The sequence below is a fragment of the Mizuhopecten yessoensis genome, unplaced genomic scaffold (assembly GCF_002113885.1).
Source record: "Mizuhopecten yessoensis strain PY_sf001 unplaced genomic scaffold, ASM211388v2 scaffold8849, whole genome shotgun sequence".
NCBI lineage: Eukaryota > Metazoa > Mollusca > Bivalvia > Pectinida > Pectinidae > Mizuhopecten > Mizuhopecten yessoensis.
This window is the reverse complement of record NW_018407753.1, coordinates 305,257-311,390: the sequence shown is the minus strand read 5'-3', so window position 1 is coordinate 311,390 and position 6,134 is coordinate 305,257.

Sequence of the window (6,134 nt, the reverse complement as noted above, 5' to 3'; positions counted from 1 at the left end):
ATTTTCTTTTTGACGAAATGGTCAAGCCTCAACCCGAATGATAAGTTTCTTACGATTTCAAAACTTATTATTTACACAGAGAGCTGCAACTTGCCTATCTCAAAAGGTGTTGAAGTTAAGATTTCTTATTCTCGTACTCTAGAAGCAGAGAACGATCTTGCTGAATCATGCTATAGACTAACATGAAAGAATACCATCAAGGTAGACATACATATGATTATTATAGCAATTGCTACCATAATGAGATTTTAAAAAACCTTGTTATTTACATTTGTTTAAAATTTGTGTATTTGGGGAGAAATAAAAATACCAGTAAAGAAAAAATATAAATTGGTGGAGTCGAGCCCGATAAATGTGCACTACCGATTCTACACTTGTCAATGCTGCTACCCCTAAGTATCCAAACTAATTATGCATACTTTGCCAAGGGAAGCATGTCTAAACCAGCAAATAGAGGCTGCATAGTATTGGTATTGGTATCGCATTGGTAAAGCTCAAAAACAACGTTCAGTAAACAAAATCGGGTTTTTATCCCGAATTACCGACGTATGATCAACGTTAAATTCATCGGTATACAATATGTGACCAGCTGTTGGGGTGACATTCACGGATGACCGACGTATGGTAAGCATTGCACTGCCCCATCTCTTTATTACGTTAAATTCATCGGTATGTGACCAGCTGTTGGGGGTGAATTTAACGGTCAGATCGGGATCAGATACTAAAACAAGGACGTGGTCAACTTTTACCAAGTCTTATCACTCGATCCTATTGGTCTTTATAAATAGATATAAATGCGATCATCGTAAACCATCACAAATATATATATAAAAACGTAAGATTTTAGTGCTTTTGCATCATCCATCTGCTTCGGCCATCTAAGGCTCATCCGTGATGCTTAGAGCCAAAAAGTTGAAGAAACAAAGGGGGGCAGATGCGTAGATCTAACGTATCTTTTCCCCGCCAAAATTAATTAGGATGGCTGCCATTTTTCAAAATGGCAATCATCCCATTGTTTTGATTTTTTGTGCTCTTTTTTCAGTACCTACCTGATAATTAGACTGTCAAGCTAGTTGCATGATAATCCAGAGAGTTGGTCTTGACGACGTCATCGAGTTTGGACAGACGGATTGGTTTTGACGACGTCATCAATGTTAGTTAACTCTCACCGAGTACATGTGAAAGTTTTGAATGCTGCAAAGGATTTTATAATTACAATGTATCCCAAAGGGAAAATGTGTTGCAAAATTTTCAATGTTAGACTTTTGCTCTGATGTTATAGATATGGAAAATGTGTTGCGTGATGATGGAAAACTTGTTGGACAAAATATCAGACATCCTGTTGTACAAAATGTAACCACTGAATCACCATGCCAGTTGTATAAAACAATAAAGAATATGACGACTCATTTTTGAATTTGTTTGATATCGCACACTCCATCACCCACCCAAAATGCTGACACGTGTTCCCTGTTAGAAAAGAACAAGTCATTTTTTTGTAACACCAGACAACCCCACAATCGTCTTAGCCCAGAGAGACGTGAGGTATTACGTCATCAGTTAGATAAGTTGTTAATTCTAGGAGTTATCGCCCCTGTATCTGAAACAGAATATCTCCCTATCACTAGCCCAGTAAAGCCGGCTGGTTCAAAGAGTGCCAGTCTATCGCAACATAGATTGTGTTTTGATTGTAGGTACCTTAAGCTCCCAAACCCAAGAATTTCGTTATAACATCCAAAATTTACAAGAATTGACAGTCATTTTATTAACGAGTGCCTTACTAAAATACATCCATTGATCTGAGTTCAGGGTTTCAACATGCTATATTGCATTTTGCACATGTTTTGGCTCTTTTCAGTTTCAGTGGAAGTACTGCACCCAACACATTTCAACTGCTAATGGACAAAGTTTTGAATGGATTGACATTTCAACCTTGTTTATGTTATAAAGCTGCGTTGGTCTGTTCAGAGACATTCGAGCAGCACTTGTCAGACCTAGATGAGGTATTTCAACGTATTCAGAAAGCAGGCATTAAGCTAGGACCAACAAATGTGCGTTTGCGAAGCAGTCATGTGTGTTTCTTGGTCATGTTATTTCGAAGGATGGGATTGGCTCTCCCCCAGATCGTGACTCCCTCCCCCAACAAATGTTAAGGAGTTACGTCGCTTTATTGGGATGTTGAACTGGTTTCGTAAATACATACCAAACTTTGAACCCTTGATATTCCCCTTACGGAACTTCTCAAGAAAGGTCGTATTTTTCGGTGGAGAAACTTAGAGAACAACTCATTCAGTGAACATAAAACATTGCTTGTATCTTCTAAAACACTTGGATTTCCAATCTATGATAATGACATACCTTTCAAGACTGATGTTCATACCTCCTCCAGAGGTATTGGGTATATGGTATACCAGACTCCTCCTAATTCTGATATGCCACGCATCATTCGGTTTGGTTCTGAAGCTCTGGGTGTGGTAAACAGTGTTCTAGATTGTGCTGACTATGTTCGTTCTGGATATTTCATCGTTGAATGCAACCATCAAACATTGAAGCCTATTTTTTTTAAAGAAACTAAAGGGTGCCACACATGAGCGTTGGTTGGCTTTGCTACAACAATCCTCATTTGGCATTGTCCTCAAACCAGCGGAGGACATGCACATTACGGTACTCCATCACGTAGTCACAATAACGAAATTGATATTGTGTAACTTCATGTCGAATTGTCAGCTATGAAATGGTAGGATATTGTGCACATACATGTATTTGCATATATATATATTTTATGCTAATACAGAATATGGAATTTGTCAGTCATTTGGGCATTACATAAAGGCACCTATTTGCCTTCATTTTCAATGATTCCGATCAAGTATTTGGTTTTGGCTGTTATGTATGTATCTATTAACTACCTTTGGTTTGAAGTGATTAAATAATTTGTACGCTTGATAAACATACATGTGTAAGTAACTGGGTATGGGTCTGTTGTAGAGAGTGTCGGTCTGCCATGTAGATATGACTACCAGGAATTATTAAACAGTTCTGTTGTAATTGAAAGTTTAAGGTCTCTTGTGGATACTATATAGATACTCAGTCATTATGCCAATTCACTAGCTTTTTATATTACTTGTCTGGATTCTTACTTGTATTGCTGTTAAATTTATATTTTTTACAATGATCATTCCATCTTACGAAACAAAGCCCTTATAAAATGCACAGGTCCTTTGATTTTGCCTATCTTGATGGTTCTTTGTCATATGAAATGGTGTAGTTTTGAATAAATGAATTTTAGCATGGTTTCAGTTTTATTCAGACTATTATATTTTCCGTTATCACAAGTTCTCTAACTAGATCAAACCAACACCTTTGATTGCCGTTTTATTTTGGGGGTGACATGTTATAAAAAACAGCACGTAGCATAGAACTTAATGTAACGTTTATTAATGGTAACTTGATACTAAGAGTAATTCGTTAATAAATGTACATATATATATATATATAAAGGGAGTAATTCCCCTTTAACGAGGGCCGCGGTGGCCAAGTGGTTGAGGCGACTGACATTCTGCTATCAATAGCCCTACACCACTGGGTCGTGGGTTCGAGGCTTACGTGGGACAGTCGCAAGGTAGTGGCCTAGGACAGTAGGGTGGTCGTTTTTTCTCCGGGAACTCGGTTTTCCTCCACCACCAAAACCTGGCACGTCCTTAAATGACCATACAATGTAGCTGTTAATAGGACGTAACCCCCCTCCAAAACAAAAATCCTCTTTACCAAATATTTACTTTAATGCGGATAATTAATCCGCCCCTTTTCTTTAGAAACGACAATTGACAATCATGTTCATTAAAATGTTTGAGAGAGAAAAAAAATACGAAGGAAAAAAGGACACTCGTATTTTGGTTACAAACATGAACGTTGGGCGATTATAGTATACAGTTTTATAATCATACACGGTGTTTTTAAAATCTTCATCAATTAAAGCTTTCTCAGGGCTTTGATCTTTATCAAGGGTTTCATTGATTGGAATTTTACACTCCACATGTGCATGAGTTCTCAACGTTGCTTACTGTATAGGGTGCTTTAGGCCTGAAAAGACATTAAGTAATAATCCTAGAAAAGCAATGGTGAACATCTTTTAACTTTTCTTTGTTTATGAGGTGATAAATCAAGTAGGGCACGCTGAAAATTGTATGAATGCGAAAAATCCAAAAGATAATCTTTTTATTTACAATGCTTTTACCTTAAAAAATATTTAATAAAGAGAGTCGTCAGTTACGCCATTTCAATTGAAATTTAATTCGAAAGTGAACGTGACGATACATTCGGTTGGTTACGGGAACAGCTGCTCAGACAGTTACAGCGTCTATGATATGTTTTCTTACGGTTATATTATTGATAAGCATAAAAAACTAACATAACTTGGGGTTTCCCATTGTTTTAGTCCGTTTATAATATCAGTGTAGAACTGGGACAATTTGCAACGAAAAATAAAACCGCTAAAGTTGTGTGATTTTCAAGCTCAAGTTACAAATCATACTTGATATATAATGGAGATGCATATCACAATAAGGTAGCATACAGCCTTAAGTCCAATTTTGAAAAAAATATCAAATTGCGAATTTATCTCCACAAACATGTTGTCAATATGAAATGGATAATTTCACCAAAGTTAACCGTTTTAGAAGTTGTTTTGATTTTTTTGTTTTTAAGATATTGCCTTTTTGATTTAAGACTGTTAATGACGGAGCAGGTTTTTAGGGTCAAGCTTAAATAAAACACAAATTAAGCAAAACTGTTTTGTGAATTTTACTCAAAGACTTTTTCTATAAGCAGAATTACGATACAGTCATTACGTCATCAATTAAACATCACGTTGAATGATGTAATATTGAAAGATCCCGGCTTTGTCAGTGGAAACACCGACCGACTGAATTAGACTAAAGTTCGGCAACCGCCTGAAGTTAGACGATGACAGGAGAACCGGAGTATGACCGAATGTGACAATGAATCCCTTCTCACGGACTGTCGGCAGCAAAGCGGCCAGAAGGACCTCGGCCTCAGCAGAAGTGACAACCTCTGAGTTCAGAAAACGAACGAAACACACATCAGCAGTTCCGGTTTGTATTTTTGGAAACATTGCGTTACCATAATACACTTCGTCGACTCGTTGTTTAGAAAAATCAGCCATTTGTTGACTTAAATCTTGACCGATGGTGTGACTTTCCGGAAATGCTTTCTTCAGGGTGGACAGGAACACTCCCGTGGAACAGGCTGGATCATACAACCTCCCTGCTGTCATGGTAACGCTATCCAGGAACTGAATTGTGTATTGCCTGATCCTTTCCTCACCACAGCTGAGCATTGCGTCATAACTGTCATCAACCCTCCATCCTTTCGCCGGGGAACATAGTTCCTTTCTTGTGGACTCCCTAAGGAGGGGGAAGGGGCAGATAATCTCGACATTGGACGAGTCCCCTTCCATGATATCTGCGAACAGTCTGAGTTTCTCGGAATTGTTCAATGGGTAATAATTAACTTGTACTTCATTTTCGGTGATGCGCTCATCACAAAACAGGCCCAGAACCATATCCGCAGTCACCAAGCTACAGTGCAGTTCCGGAATCTTCCCGGCGATCCATTTATCCGACAAAATCTTCCTTCCGACTAATCTCCGTAATTTCGATAAACCGGATATTCCTACGTAGAGGAAAAACACACTTTGAGGCAAATCACACGTTGGTTCATTCATGCGCTCCAAATGTCTGTCAACAACGTGCTCCCACGAAATAACATTGGCTGTTTGAGTACCAGGCGGAATCTTATTTTTCTCATATCTTCTAAATTCGCTCATGATGAGTGTCAGACATTTCTTGTCTAGTGGTTGTGCAGATGACTTATTTAAAGCTTCCAAGAGAAGATTTTTACCTGCATCCCATTTCCCAGAAGACAGTAGGTTCCTCACATTGTGAAAGTCATTCCGAACTTCTTGGTCGTGGATTCCCTTGAAGATACCGTCGTAGCTTGTAATGGCGTCAGTGAGGTGGGCCGAGTCGTCCGCCATTTTCTGTTCTGTTCTGTTCAAGGCGTCCCTACCTTTATTGGAGAACTTCCGTGTGTAATGGCGTAAATCAAGTGTG